The following is a 17,034-nucleotide window of genomic DNA, read 5'->3' on the forward strand; positions in this document are numbered from 1 at the left end:
GTTGAAACTTTCTTTTTGATCAAATATATGATTGGTTTTGGAGATGCTGGGGTGCTGAGAAGACTTGTTCTTTTGTGTTTGGGTGAAATGTTCTGTAGATATCTGTTAGGTCTGTTTGGGTCATAGTACCTGTTAGCTCCAGTATTTTTCTGTTCAGTTTTTTTGTCTGGATGACTCATCTATTGGTGAAGGTGGGGTATGAAGCCTCCCATGATCAATGTGTGAGGGTTGATGTGTGATTTAAGTTTTACTAATGTTTCTTTTACAAATGCGGGTATCCTTGCATTCAGGTCATACATGTTAAAAACTGAAAGGTTATGTTGGTGAGTTTTTTCTTCAATGTGTATAAAGTGTCCTTCCCCATTGATTAGATTGGGTTAGGTCTATTTTGTTCAATACTAGACTAGCTATACCAGCTTGCTTCTTAGGTGCATTTGCTTGGAATACCTTTTTTTAAACCCTTTATTTTGAGGTATTGTCTATTCTTCATGGTGAGGTGTGTGTCTTGGATACAGCAGAATGATGGATCCTGTTTTCACAACCATTCCTTCATCTGTGTCTTTTTATTGGGGAGTTGAAACCTTTGGGACTGAGAGATATCAATGACAAATAATTGCTGTTTCCTGTTATTTTGGTGGTGGTTGTGGTGGTGATGGTGGTGGTGTGTGCCTGTGTGTGTGCCTGGCTGTATGTGTGTATGTGCATGTGTGCTTTCCTTCTTTTGATTTTGCTGGTCTGAGATTATTTAGCCCCAGTGGTCATGGGTGTAGTCAGCCTCCATAGGTTGGAGTTTTTCTTCTATCACCTTCTATAGGGATGGATTTGTAGATAGTGCTTAAATTTGACTTAATCATGGAATATCGTGTTTTCTCCATCTATAGCAATTGAAAGTTTTTCTGGGCACAGTAATCTGCACTGGGATCTCTGGTCTCTTAGCATCTGCCAAGGCCCTTCTGGAGTTAAGAATTTCTACAGAGAAGTTGAGTGCAATTCTAATAGGACCACCTTTATATGCTACTTGGTCTTTCTCCATTTTGCTTTTAATATTCTTTCTTGTTCTGTTTGTTTAGTGTTTTGATTATTATGTGGCAAGGAGACTTTCTTTTTGGTTCAATATATTTGGTGTTCTTTGTACTGCTTGTGTCTTTATGGGCATCCTCTTTAGGTTAGGAAAATTTTCTTCTATGATTTTGTTGAAAACAAAGCAGTTAGGTGTGGGTCTAGAGGAGCAGATTTTGGGTTAGCAGGGGGTACTTGTTGGAGTTGGGATCTGGGACAAAGCAACACATGATAGGGGGTAGGTTAGGAGGGGATGGTCTGTGGGATCCACAGGAGATGTGGACAGGGGGAGGGACAATTGTGGCTGGTGTGCTGGGGTGAGACTGGAGGACTGGGAGAGCCTTGTTTGTGCTCTTTCCCATTAACACAGTGGTTCTCAACCGTCCTAGTGCTATGCCTCTTTAATACAGTTCTTTACTTCATGGTGACCCCAATCATACAGTTATTTTAGTTGCTACTTTGTTGGAATAATTATCCCAAATGCATCCACTTGGGGTTAGCTTCACTGCCTGCTTGCATGCCTCAATCCTGGGAGAGATACAGGCCCCCCTTTTGTTAAGCTATTTGGCACAGTCACAAGTCACTCCACACCTTCCTGTTCCCAGTTGCTAAAAGATAGTTACAGACTTCCACCCTAGCGGGTGACTCTTACACCCACCAGCTAGGGAATTTACATACCTCCCCTGTAATTACCTGAGGGTGTAATACTGGGATCACTGTCTATGTGAGGGATGACTACAGGCTGTCCTGAGAGACGGCAGTTCAATATGGAGTAAACTTTCTGGTAACACGAATAATGGACTTGTGTCTTTCTTTCAAACCCTTAGGCCTTCGCCTGGTTCGGAGTAGCTGTTAGTGGTACAGGCACCACAAATGGAGGCCCACATCGCCTCCCACACTACTTCTTAACTGTGATTGAGCTACTGTTATGAATCATAATGTAAATATCTATTAGGCAGGATATCTGATATGCGACCCCTGTAAAAGGATTGTTTGACCCCCTCAAAGGGATCACAACCCACAGGTTGAGGACCACTGCATTAAAGTGTTAATATTTAATAGCCAGAAAATTCAGTGTGATGTTTTATTTTGTTTTTCTTAGGGCAAAGAACGGGTAAACTGTTACCAACAGTATGTGTGTGGACTTCAGTCCTCCCAACTTTGCAGTGCAGACTGACAACTGCTTCCTGCTGTAGAGCTCAGCTACAAGCCTTACAAGGAAGGAAATGGCTTTATACACCCAAGTACATGTGTACACACATGCACACGCATACTCACACACACATGTATGCACACATACATATACACATATGCATGCACACATGCATACACATGCACACATACATACACATATATGTACCCACACATGCACATGAACACATGAACACACACGAATGCAAAGATACACACACACACACACACACACACACGTGCATAGACACACAAGCACGTGCCTTCTTTTTCTCTCGTAGACATTCTTGCATGGGATTTGACACTCCAAACCAATCTCACTGTTTCTCTTATTTATACAGAGATTCTGACACAACTCACATTCATGCACGCTGCACTAGTACCCTCACTGATGACAGGAAAGTTTTGAGTTTACAGTTCAGTCGGTCACTGTAGAGAGGAGCAAAACAATTCACACCATGGAAACCAAAGGCAGAGAAAAATGAGACACAGGAAGGACACGCAGCGTCCGGCTTCCTCCAACTATACCTCATCTGCTACCTTAAATTCCTTTCCAAGAAGGCTATTATTTTATGAAGCTCTCAAGGGGTTAATCCTGAATCCTGAATCCAGACTGATCCTTCAGAGTCTGCAGGACTTGCGTCAAAGCCTGAAGCTGGAGGGCAAGTCTTACAGATCGGCTTCCAGAGGGAAATGCCTTTGCTTTGATTGCTGGTCATTGCCTCTAAGGTTTACCCAGGGCCCACCCTTATCTGGTTCCTCTCCAGCTCCTCCAGGAAGGGAGCAGATTGGCTCATCCCACATCAAGGGAGGAGGGGCCAGAAAGGAGCCTGTGACCTCTATAACTAGGTCTTAGAAGTTACTGGGAGAGGAAGTTGGATTACATATCTGTGGCATCCCTGTTCCCCTTGTACCATAAGTGCTGAAGCTCTAGCTAAATAAACTTGGAAGTGGCTGAACCACCAAACACCATGGCTTGACCACCAAACGCCATGGTTGGGCCACCAAACACCGTGGCTGTTCTCATACAGACACTCTAAGCCTGTTGCATCGATCACCACAGGTCTTCATCACGTTGAGTCAGGGCTTTGAGAGGTTGAGAGGCAGCCACATCAGCTTGTCAGAGTGGCTGTCAACACAAAGCAGCTGACTACACCTTGTGTTTGTGATAAACTTGATTGGCATGCAAATTTCAAACAGTCTTATTTTGAAGCAATTCTAATCTAGGTTAAATGTAGCCTGTCAAATTCCTAGTCCTTCCTTGCAGGAGCCACAGCAGGGGTGGGGAGACTCAGCGGAAAGGAAAGTGGTTCCTGTGGCAGGCAGGGAGAGTGACAAATGTGACAGAGACAAGTGCCCATGATCCCCAAGAGAGCTCCAGTCCTAAGAAGCAGGGAGGCATTGGTTACATGGAGGATCTAGCCTGGCGTAAGTCAGAAAGACAGTAACAGCTTTGATTCCCAGGCACTGAGTTGTAGGAGAGAGCTGTAGTCTCCCTGAGATCAAGGAAGGGGCTGAGTCAGAGTCTTCACAGGACTTCGTACACAGAGGACAGCCTTGGATATAATAGTGCGTGCTTACTCGCTGGGAATGGTATCGGGTTTGATGGGCCTGGCCAGGGATGGTCAATATTCAAAATCTTCCCTTCTAGAGACTGGAGAAATGGCTCGGTGTAAGGTGCTCGCCCTCCGTACATGAGACAGAATCTCCACTGTGCACATAACAACTGCTCACACATCTGCTACCGCAGCAAGGTTTTAAGATGGTGGATAGATAATCCCAGGTCTCAGGTGGCCGGCCAATCCAGCCAAAATATGGGCTTCAGGTCCAGAGAGAACCATGTCTCAAAAGGTGATGTGGGCAATGACTGAGGAAAGAACCTTGAAGTCAACCTCTGCCCTCGACACTGTGCACAGAGCAAGTTCTTGCACATACACACAAGGATTCCCCCATACACACACATACATACACACACACACATACACATGCCACATGCATACACACACACATACAGAACACACATATACAGACTCATAACATACATACATACACACACATATACAACATCACCGCAGGTCTTCATCACGTTGAGTCAGGGTTTTGAGATGCTGCCTTCAATGATTACCCTCTTCTGGTGGGGGAGGGGCAAGCTCTAAGAGGACCAGGAATGACCTCAAGCCTCTCACTAGGTTCCAGGGTTCCAGGGACTCAGGGACTCAAGGCCAGGATTCTAGTGCTCCCCCCCCTTAAGATTTATTTATGTATGTAAGTACACTGTAGCTGTCTTCAGACACACCAGAAGAGGGCATCAGATCTCATTACAGATGGTTGTGAGCCACCATGTGGTTCCTGGAATTTGAACTCAGGACCTCTGGAAGAGCAGTCAGTGCTCTTAACCACTGAGCCATCTCTCCAGCCCCTCTAGTGCCCTCCTAACCAGCAGCATGTGTTACAGCTGTTGTCTTCTCAGGACAGAAAGAAGACCAAGCAAGACACTTAGAGATTTAAGGGTGCTGTTGCCTCCAGGAGCAACCTCAAAATCTCTTCTTCATGCCTGTTGTGAGATCTGGCAAAACTCCTTCAGTTCTCAGCCTCGGGAAAGCAGGTCAGAAGGAGGGAGAGAGAGCGAAGGGAGGGAACAGGGCAGCTGGGGTGGGGCCAGAGCAGGAGGAAGACTGGGGGCTCTGAGACCCTGGCAGTTCAGCGTGCCTTTGTCTTAAAGTCCCCTGCTCCCCTACCCCAAAGAACTAGGTGACAACCTTCCTGCTACATTTAGTAGGAATAAGGAAAGAGATGCCTCTATAGAATGTCATGACCAGCATCCTCTTGTGAAACAGGACAATAGAAGGAAAACATGGTTAACTTGGTCAATTTTACATAACATGGGATTGAGTGGGGGAAAGGCTCGGGATGAACTAGATACTCATTTTTGTGCTAAGGTTGGATACAGCATGGTCGGCCATGTAGATATAAGGTTGGATACAAACCACGGACTGGTTGCAGTCTAATATAACAGACAGAGAGGGGACCCAGAAAGGCATGTGCGGCGGTTACTTTGCTGTTACTGTGGTAAAATGCCATGTCCAAAGCAATTTAGAGAGGAAATAGTTTATATGGGCTTACCATCCCAGAAGGGAAGAGCCCATCACCTCTGTGACCGGGAGAGCAAACTGGAAGGAGAGAGGTGCTTTCAAAGCCGGTCCCCAGCGCTCACTTCCTCCTGCAAGGCTGTACTTTCTAACTCTGGCAACCACGTGTCCAAAGGCCCAAGACTATATGGGATATTTCTCATCCAGACCAGCACAGTTGACATGTCCTGCCTCCTCTGAGCTGCACTTTTACAAAGCACGGTGACTGTGTTACTTGGCAGAAACAACCTGAAGGAGGGTGGCTTATTCCATTCACAGTGTTAGAGTTCTGTCTGTGGCTGCCTGGCCCCATGTGCCTGGGTAGGTGGAGCATCAGGGGTGTGTGGAAGGCACTGTTTAACTTGTGGTGAGCATAAAGGAGGGGAAGAGAGAAAGAGGGGGGAGAGGAAGAGGGAGAGAGAAGGGGGAAGGAAAGCAGGGTACTCAGGATCAACCACCTCAAACTTCTGTTTTCAGCCCCTCTTAAAATAGTGCTAGCTGCTGAGGCTCAGTCAACCCATGAGGGGATTTCACAGACAGTCGATAATAGTGACCCCTGTGTCATTCTTCTCAAGAATAGGCACGGCCCCTCTGAAATGGAGAAGGGGGACAGGCAAGTCTTCTGTCAAACAGCATAACCCAGGGGGATTGCTTTATGGCAATTCTCACAGAGAAAACGTGGCAGGAACAGGAGTTTGCCTTGAGGTGTGGGTTTGAACTCAGGAACTAGTGTGTGCCTGGCAAAGGTTTTGGCATGAGCTGCACCCCCAGCTCCAGGGGACTATGATCGGGCCCTATAGTTGGCTCCTTGGAAAAGGGTTACCTCAGGAAGGAGACACTCTAGTTTCTAGCTTGCCTGAAAAAACCATGCTGATCAGGAGACAGAAAGTTGAGCCTTCATTTGGGGACACCGTACTGAGCCCCGATAATATCAGGCTTCTGGAAGAAGGCTCCAGAACTGTCAAGCAGGGAAGCAGGGTTTGGCTTTCCTCCTCTCCCTGCTAGTGGCTGCTCGCAGATGGGGAGCGGCTGCCATCTGTACAGAATCCATCATCCTGCCGCCCTGGGGAAGACGGGCAAGATGGAGGACTTGAGCGTGGGATGTCACACTGTGGTGAGATTCAAATTGCAGGAAGGTGACAAGAATGATGATGTCGCTGAAAGGCTCATCTAGGAAACTGATGAGATGTCGTGGTGCTGAAGCCTGACCTTCAGAGATGACGCTGTGTTTTCATAGTGGCAGGGCCCGCTCTCCCCTCCTGGATACCTGACGAGGGTAGCTTGCCTACCTGGGGCTGCCTCTTAAAAAATAAGACTAAGAACATGAGAGAGAGAGAGAGAGAGAGAGAGAGAGAGAGAGAGAGAGAGAGAGAGAGAGAGAGAGAGAGAGAGAGAATCTCACGGCAAATAAGCCATTCTTGGAGAATGCACCACGTGGACAGAATTCTCACCTTGACTGCCCAGATGACTCTCCTCAGGCTCTGCAGGTCTTCTCAGAACAGCTTGTCTTAAAAGGGTTGCCAACCAAAGAGCAAGCATGGGCTGGACTTAGGCCCCCTGCACATCAGTAGGAGCTTGGTCCCCAACAACAGGAGAAGGGACAGACTCTCCGTGAACCTGTGGCCTGCCTGCCTGCAGACCCCGTTGCCCTAACTGAGCTGCCTTGTCTGGCCTCAGTGGGAGAGAACATGACAGGTCGTGAAGCAATGCTGGGGCTGGGGTGAAACTAGAAGGGGCTTCTCTTCTCAAAGGAGAAGGAAAGAGAGGAAAAGAGAGAGGTTCTGCATGAGGGAGGACTGGGGGACTGCCAATCACACTCTGGGTCATTCCTGGGCCTGCAGCCTGGCATTTAATCTCAGGTCCATGGTGAGGGGTGTTCTGGTACCTGGAAGGAAAGAACCTTGGAGCCCCCCTAACGACGACACACAGGGAATGCCGCTACCAAGTGACCATTTGACAATGGCCATAAATCCAGAGTTTTGTCTCTAAGAACCTACGTGTCATTCTTTGCACAGAAAAGCCATTTATTTCGCTTGGAGATTGGAAACAGTGGAGTGCCTGTGGAGTGGGGTGGGGAGCTTAATCAAAGTGTAGCAAATTAGGGTGTCATGTCTTGGAGCCTCTGTGTCCATGGACACGGGGACTGGCTTCACTCTGGGGTTGTTAGTCACTTTCATTGTGACTGTGACAGACTTGGACATGACTTGCACCCTTGGCCATTCTCTGGCACCCGTATGTAGCACAGTGCTTCCTAGAGGGGTGGCAGCTGGCAGTCTGTCCAAGCAGGCTGGTAGGTGTGGCTCACAGTAGGCTGAACCATTGGCACATCCTTGCCAGTTTCCCCAGGGGAGAGACTCCATTTGGTCAAGGGTTGCCAGGGCTCTGAGCTACTGCTGAGTGACACTCGCTGGGAAAAGCATTTCCTTCCAGGTGACTACATCTGCAAATCTCTGCCCTAGCAGCTTCTGAACAGGATGACCTGGTGTGACCGTATGAGGACTAATGTGCTTCTTGCTCATTGCAGTCTCCCTCCCAGGTAGGGGTGGGTGTTGCTGAGGGAGCAGCAGGGACCTGTCAGGAGGCCTTTCTGGAACTTTGACAGATAAAGTCAGGGTGGATTATCCAGCCCCACTAAGAATCAGAAAGCCAAGGGACAGGCCTGGGCTCTGTCAGAGAGGCATGATCATCAACACAGCATTGGCTGCTGGGTAGCTGACAGAATGTCATAAACCAAGAGCAGGCACCCCTGCAACCTTGCCTTAGTCAGAGTTTCTATTCCTGCACAAAGCATCATGACCAAGAAGCCAGTTGGGGAGGAAAGGGTTTATTCAGCTTACACTTCCATATTGCTGTTCATCATTAGAGGAAGTCAGGACTGGAACTCAAGCAGGTCAGGAAGCAGGAGCTGATGCAGAGGCCATGGAGGGATGTTACTCACTGGCTTGCTCCCCTGGCTTGCTCAGCCTGCTTTCTTGTAGAACCCATGTCTACCAGCCCAGGGATGGCACCACCCACGATGGGCTGGACCCTCCCCCCTTGATCACTAGTTAAGAAAATGCCTCACAGCTGGATCTCATGGAGGCATTTCCTCAACTGAGGCTCCTTTCTCTGTGCTAACTCCAGCTTGTGTCAAGTTGACAACAAAACCAGCCAGTACACACCGCATGTAAATCCTTCTAAACCACCTTAAAGGGAGTCCTTTGGCCGAAAACAAATGCCACCAGAGGTAACTGAAATCCACGTGAGAGGTTGGGGAGGGGGCTCCTTGGGTAATGCTGGCATACTCTGACAAGCAGAGTTTGGCTCCTCAGAACTCAAATGAAAATTGGACAGAGCAGTACGGTACAAGTGTCTGTGACCGCAGCTCAGCCGTGGGCAATGGAAGGCAAAGACAGGAAAAACTTCGGAAGCTTGAAGGCCCACTGGTCTCTGAGGACTAACACTGGATACCTGATGGCTGACTTCTTCACATGTGCTTGGCACCAGAACACACAGGAATACCACATGGAAGTACACTTCTGTAGTTCATGCATTTAGTGAGAACACAAGGTCAACTGAAATAAATGAACATTATATATATATATAGATAGATAGATAGATAAGCAGATGAGTTTATTTACCTAATTTATGTATCTGGAGTAGGGTTTTTACTCTCCAACCCTGACTGCCCTGACCCCCCCCAAAAATAATTATACTAGCAAATATTTATTTTATATAAAAAAGGATAAACAACAAATTAGGAACGACCACAAAAGACCTACAGCTAATAAATGGAGAACCAGTCGGTAGCAATCAGCCCACATCACTGTGGAGACTGGGTGTGATGGATGCAGTGGGATGAACCCAGGTCCTCTGGAAGACAGCAGACAGGGAGCTCACATGCATTTTCCTTTCTTTGTATTCAGTCCAGGACCTCAGCCCATGCAATGGTGCCACCCACATTTACAGCTTGGTTTTCCACCTCAGTTAACCTAATTCAGAAAATTTTTCACAACATGCCCAGCGATTTGCTTCCAAGGTGACTGAACCCTGTCGTGTTGGCAGCTGAGGTAAGCTGCCTCAGACTAAGTCACAGAAGACCAAGTTCAATGCTTTACATAAACCTTGATGCACTTTGGGTTCAAAGACATGGTCAGAAACAGGGAACGCAGGTCTACTCTGCCAACAAGGGCCAGAAGAAAGCTAGAATGGCTAAACTAATTCCACTCAAACTACACTAACTCATAAGGCAAGATTAAACTATGTGCTTTGTAGAGAGACACGGTTTAGAGCCAAAGGCAGACGGAAAGCAAAGAACAGGAGACAATGTACCATACACAGCGACCTTAACAAAGATGGAAGAGCCACTCTCGGAGTCCAAACTGATGAAGAAAAAACACCATAGAGAGAGAGAACATGTAAATACCACAGTGGCAGTAAGGAAACACAGCAGTATATACGTTCCAATAATGGGCCACTGAATACACAGAGCAAATAGTGCCCAGGGGAGGAGGAATCAGGCATGAGCACAGCAGCTGTGAGAACCTGTAGTGTTCTGCCTGTGGCTGAGGAGGGTTAGAGAGAACAAGGGTACAGAGGACCTGGCCCGCGTGGCTCACCAACAACCCCGACTTTTCCACATCTATACAAATCGCCCTGCACAGATCCACTCTCTCAGGGCACCAGAGGCTTCTTTGGGGTGGATGTACTTCGTGTGCACTGATGTGTTGTCAGCACGTGTACCTGTGTGAGGGTGTTGGATCCCCGGGAGGTGTGAACTGCCGTGTGGTTTCTGGAAACTGAACCCAGGTCCTCTGGAAGAGCAGCCAGTGCTCTGAACTGATGAGCCATCTCTCCAACCCATGCAGAGGTTCTTTCCTTCCTTCCTTTTCTTCCTTCCTTCCTTTTCTTCCTTCCTTCCTTCCCTCCTTCCTTCCTTCCTTCTTTTCTTCCCTTCCCTTCCTCCCTCACTCCTTCCTCCCCTTTCCTCCTTTCCTTCCCTCCTTCTCCGAGGCAGTCCTAATTTCAGACCCTGTAAAAGGACTCCATGGAAGTACAGATGGGAAACAATGGGCCCAGTGCCGCACACCTGTGATCCTAGCACTTGGGAAGTGGCAGTAGGCAAATCAGGAGTTCAAGGGCATCCTCGGCAACAGGGAAAGTTTGAGAGAGGGTCTCATAAAAACAAAAACAAACAAAAAGTTAGGGTAACAGATGTGGTGGTAACCCCAGCACTCAGGTCAGGGAAGGGGCGGGAGGGTTGGGGAGGGACAAAGAGTTTGATGTCAACGTAGAACATACAATGAGTCTGGGGTCAACATGGGTTATAAAGTGAAACCTCACAAGGAGAAAAGAGAAGAAACGTAAGAGAATCTAAGTTGAAGTGGGTTTGCTTTAATGCTGCTTGTGTTATAATGTTAATTTTGGTTCCCAAAACTGCTTACACAAGTGTCTGCACGGAAGACACTGAGGGACCCTACCCCCAGTTGGCTCTGATTGGTAAAGATGCCAGCAGCCAATGGTTGGGCAGGACAGACAAAGGTGAAACTCTAGGATTCCTAGGCTTGGGAGAGAGAAGGGAGGAAGAAGCAGAGTCACCATGAGAGGGCATAGGATGGACCAGCCATGTAAGAACTTAGGGAAGTGGCTCTAGTGGGTCTGGGGTAGTAGAGGTAACATATCTATGTTAAGGATGTTACGCCCAGAATACAGGAGGGGACTGTTTGCTAGCCTCCTGAAGGATTAAAGTACACAGCCTTTGAGTTATCCAAGGTAACAAAATTAACTGGCCTGTGTGTGTGTGTGTGTATGTGTGTGTGTGTGTGTGTGTGTTTCTGTGTACCCATTTCCAGATAGCTCTTGGGAGGTGTGGTTGGGGGAGTTCGGGAGCACTGGGTAGGTTAACAAATTTGCCGCTACACTAAGTCACACAAAGAAGTCTATTTTCTTATCAGAAAGGAATAAAAATCAATAGTAAGAGATTTGGAGAAGCCTTAAAGCATTTGGAAAACACATCAATTCTGTGTTAAGAAATCCAAAGGAAAACTGGGAGATAATGTTTTGAAGTAAAAAAAGTAACAGTTTAAGACAACTGCAGCAAAGCACTCTTTCGGAAGGTGTTACCAGCTTAAAATGTGTTTAAAAAAAACCAGATCAATGAGATAGTCCATTTCCAAAAACACCAAAATAAACAAGCTAAGCCCAATACAAACAAAAGAAAAATAATGACTGGAACAGAAACAGAACTCTATACGGCCAAAAACTTAGACGCCAATAAAATAAAGCCAACAGAATTTCTGAGCCTTAGTGTACTATTGTAGATCATCGGTGTTATTAGGAAGACTCCTGTTACCTGAAATCTATATTCCAATTCTTCAAAAAAAAAAAAAAAAAAAAAAAAAAAAAACACTGTTATAAGCTGAATGTCTGTTCCTCACAAATCGTGCTGAAGCCCTAACCAGTGTGGCTACTGAATGAGAAAGGCCCCAAGTGGCTCACAGGCTCCTTGAAAGCTTAGTCACTAGGGAGTGGCACTGTTTGAAAGGATTAGGAGGTGTGGAAGGATAGGAGGAAGTGTGTCACCAGGGGTGGGCTTTGAGGTTCTGGAAGCCCGCACCAAGCTCAGAGTCTCTTGGTTCAGGTCTGGTTTTAGAATTCTCAGCTGCCATGTCCTCTGAAACTGTAGGCCAGCCCAGTCAATGCTTTCCTTTAGAATAGTTCCACGGTCACAACGCCTCTTCCCAACAACAGAATGCTAAGACAGATGGCTTCCAGAATCTCTATGGGGGTGGGGTGGGGACTCTGCACATGTGTCTAAGGCATTACCTAGGTTAGGTAAACTGAGGTAAGAAGACTCACCCCAAATGTTGGTGGCACTGTTCCTTGGGCTGGAGTTTCAGAGTGAGTTAAGGGCAGTGTAATGCTTGTGTGTTGTCACCTTGACAACAAGAGTCTCCTAGGATGACAGCCTCTTAGTTGAAGAACTGCTTCCATCAGACTGGCCTGTCAGGATACTTTTTTGTTTTTGTTTTTGCTTTTTTTTTTTTTTTTGGTTTTTTTTTTTTTTTTTTTTTTGTGATGTGGACTGTGTGCAATACTGCCCCTGAGAAGGTGGTCTTAAGACACACACACAGTGAGAGACAGAGAGAGACAGAGAGAGAGACACACTGAGAAAGCCAAAGCCACAGGGAGCAAAGCAAGCCAGTAAACAGTGGTTTTCCGTGGTTTCTGCTGTTTCAGGCTCCTGTTCTGGCTTCCCTGGGTGGATTGTAAAATGTAAGTCAAACTGAAAAGAAAAGGCTAATAGTTTTCCACCAGCCTGAAGGCACCGAGTAACCCCTCCCTCCAAGAAAAAAAACGTTCCGATCTTATCTTGCTAGTTCCTGGAATATCTCTGGGGCACCAAGCAGCTTTTCCTTCCAGGAAGAAATGCCCCAACCTTATCTAGACACCTGTCCCTCTTCTGGCACAGCTTAGCCCCTGGAACGTGGGCCAGAACCCCATCTTGGCTAAAGTAAGCAGCAGCCAATCACCTTCAAAGTCAAATGACGCCACTGATGCTTGCATGCCTAATCACCACTGCTATAGCCTGCCCTTTTCAAAATGTAAAAACTGCACCGACAGGAAGTTCAGGGTCGCCTCTCCTGAATGCAGGCCACCCCAGTGCACGGGACTAGTAAACCTCTTGGTTTTGCATCGATCCCCGATCTCTCATCCTCTAGGTAGGTAAGGCTCAATTTGGGTCTTCTAAAAGAAAAATCTTCTTTCCCGAGTTGTTTTCAGTCATGGCCTTTGCAGTGTGAATGGCTCTCACAGGCTTAGATATTTGATAGGACTAGAGGGTGTGGCCTTGCTGGAGGAGGTATGTCACCTTTGCAAATGGAGACTACACCACTGCAATTGGAGCTCTCTCTGCCTCTAACTTTCAAAATCGATAGTTCTCAGCTACTGCTCCAGGGCCATACTTGTGCTTGCTACCACACTTCACACTATGACGGTCATAAACTCACCCTCCGAAACTATGAGCAAGCCCCTAATTAAAGTTTTCTTCTGTAAGAAGCCTTGGTTATGGTGGTGCCTCTAAGCAGTAGTAACAGAACAGTAACTGAGTCTCTACAGCAGCAACATACACAAAATAGGACAGTAGTATTCATCCCTGTGTCTCCTGACTCCAAAACATGACCAGTTGCACGTCCCTGCCACCATGACATCCCCTCGATATGGACCATATCCCCTGCAGCTGCAAGCCAAACAAGCCCTCCTTTCTTGTTGCTCCTTGTCAGAGCATTTGGTCACAGCCAAGGAGAAAGTAACAAATACCCCTGTACTTACATACTAGGCTTCTAAGTAAAGTTAAAGGAAGTCATAAGCCTGGGGCCATGGCTCAGCGGTGTGAGTAACCTTGCTCTATTTGTATGAACTGGTGAAGACAGTCTTCACATAAAGACACATTAAGAAGGTGGTTACCTTAGACTTTGAAAGGAAATCCTCATGCGAAGGCTGTCAGCCTTATCTAGAATAAGTCAGGGTCCGTTATGTTGCCCAGCCTGACTTCAAGCCCCATCCTCCTGCTCCAGAGCAGTGTTAGGATTGCAAGTATGGGCCACACCACAAAGTGGGCCTGTACAACTGCAAGGAATGCTTGCTGTTTAAGCCACCCACTATGTGACATTTTACTGGTCTTTGAGAACTTCATATATGTATTCAGTCTACTTTGATCAACACCTTTCCCTAGTTAATCACAGACCCATTCCCACCTCCCAGCACTCCCCCAACCTTTTCCCTTTTTAATCGCCCACTGAGTCTCATTTCTGTTGCCCATATATTTATTGACGTTGGACCATCCAGTGGCATATGGAAATTCCAGGAGCCACACTCTCTCCCTTTCCCCCTCTCTCTCTGTGCATGTGTGTGTGTGTGTGTGTATGTGTGTCCTGTAATTCCCGCTCCCCTCCAACACTACAGTGTACACTGGCGATTTGCCTGGTCTTTGTGCAAATCATTACAGCTGCTTGAATTCACCATTGCAGTGATCCTGTCATGTCCAGAAGACACTGTTATACTCCATTTTTCCATGGTCAATTGCTCTTACAACCTTCTACCCCTCCTCCCTGGTAGATGGCTGCTAGACTAAACACTCCACCAATAGTTATTTACTCTTTGTATGTTAGCCAGGTATTTCGCTAACCACTGTTCACACTACTCACACTTCTTTGGTGAACTGAGGGCTGTTCTAATCTGGGTGTAGGAAACTAATTGAGACAGTGGTTTGATACTCTGTCCAGTTAGCCTGTGAGCTTCCCAGACATGGGATCATGGTCAGATTTACAGCACTAGGTATGATTCCTCTGTGGAGTGGGGCTTAAATCCAAACAGCATTTTGCTAGCCCTCTAATATCTGTGCCTTTACTGTACTGATGGGCACATCTTTGTCACTCTGGTGGTTGTAGCTCAGAGTTGTAGCTGTGTAATACTGTTGATGAAGTATTACAACCCCAACAGCCTACATGAAACTGTCTGAAACCATGAAAAGTAGCCAGGAGGGAGGAAGCTCCCTGGTCAGTACCCAATGACTCCCAGGATTCAGTGTGTCTTTAGTAATAGGGTCTTACCATCAAATTCTAGTAGGTAACAAGAGCAATGGCAACAGTCTAGGGACAGCCTTGATCAACCCCAGAAGTACTCACACCTAGAACTGGGCTTTTCACTTGGTGACTGTGGCTTCTTCATTAATCCCTGTATAAGGTTTGAATGGGAATGCCCCTTTAGGCTCATGTACTGGAACTTTGTGGTCTCTAGTTAAATTGTTTTAAGGATTAGGTGTGACCTTGTTGGGGAAGTTGTGTCACTGAGAGTGGACTCTGAGGTTTCAAAAGATATGTGGTACTCCATTCTGTCTCTAGTGAGCTCTCAGCCATATTGTGTCTACTGCCTGCTGCCATGCGGGTCAGACTCACCCTCTGATACTGTAAGCCAAATTAAACTCTTCTAAATGTTTCCTTGACCATGGTGTCTATCATAACAATGGAAAAAGGTAGTAAGAGGTAACTTCAACTCTTTTATATAAAGTTTCCTGTCGTACAAACATCCTTAAGTGCTAGTTAACCCTCCCCATATCCGTAAGATATGTTCTGGAGAACTTCTGATCTTTAAGCTTGTACTGTAAATTGTAGACATTGGGAGGCAAGTAACAAAGCCTTAGTAGGGATTTTCAAATATGCTTACTCAAGTGGTCTAAAACAAACAGTAAAGGCCTGTTCCCAGGGACAGCAGGTGCCCTGGACTCTGCTGGACCTATCATGAACCAACAAACCCTTGTGATTGCTATTTTATATACCCCCAGTTAAAAGTAACTGCTAAGAAATTCAATTTTGGTTTAAATTCTCTTGCCATCCATGAGGGCATGTTCGCTGACATTATGTTGGAGGTCTTCCTCTATTGCTCCCCCACTTTATTCCTTGAGACAGCATTTCTCAATCAATCTGGAACTCACCAATTCTGCTAGGTTGGCTGGCCAGCAAGCACCAGGAATCCTACCTTACACTTCCCAGCACCAGGATTGCCGGTGTTCACTGCCACACCTGAGCCTTTTACATGGGTGTGGGGATTCCTAACATGCCCTCATGTTTGTACAATAGGCACTTTAATGGCTGAGACATCTCCTCAGCCTCCAACAACTTAATTTAGAAACAGAAAAGATTTCAATATTTACCATTAGACGAGCTATCATGAGTCATGTGATAGATATCTATCAAACCCTAGCGACAGCTCAGCCGAAATGCTGAGATAAAGGTCAACTGCCAGAGAGATTGAAGCAACCGGACTCTCATACTGGTGACTCCAATGAAAAGTGATACAGGGACTATGAAACAAGCTAGAATTTTTGTTAAAAAGATGATGTATGAGCCAGATATCACCTTGTTAGGTAGTCAGATAAAACTGAAGTTATGCTCCTAGAAAAACTTCTATGTCATGTTTATAGCCACTTTATCGATAATCTCCCAAACGTGGAAACAACAGGAAAGTTCCTCAAGAATACTCTAAACTCTAGTACTGTCACACTCTGGGACAACTATTGTAACAAAAGCTGCCAACAGCTGTAATATCATATGTGAGTCTCAACTGCAGCATCTGATGTGAGAGGAGCCAGGTTCCAGACCATAGATATTGTATGGCCCCTACTTATGATACCCTCAAAAAGGCAAAGCCATAGCAATGAGGAGATTCAGAGTTACTAAGGCCTGGAAAGGGAATAGAGTCTGCAAGGGCGCAGGTATGGGGATGAGGAACTTGTTCTATAAATTAACTATGGTAATCCTTTAACAAGTCAGCTTTAGTTTTTATAGATAAATGGCTTCCTAGGCAAGATGGATGTACTTCTCAAAATTTGGAGAAATATATACCTAAAAAGGGGTAACGTGAATAAATTGTATCGTCAGAAAGAGACAAAACCCACAAAGGTGGGCTACCATTCACAGATATGTACATAAAAAGTACAGAAATGACTTCGAGGCAAAGGCAGTACGTAAATAAGCTAGCGCAGTGGATATCTGCAGCCATTGAAAACCATTTTCTTCTCAAAGGCAGTAGCATCATAAAGGACCTGAGTTATAAACTGCGTGTGGGAGAGGCATGCACAAACTGGTCCTAAAGAGCTTTTGATTAGCATGCCCAGTGC

Source organism: Micromys minutus (assembly GCF_963924665.1).
Source record: "Micromys minutus genome assembly, chromosome: 3".
Classification (NCBI taxonomy): Eukaryota; Metazoa; Chordata; class Mammalia; order Rodentia; family Muridae; genus Micromys; species Micromys minutus.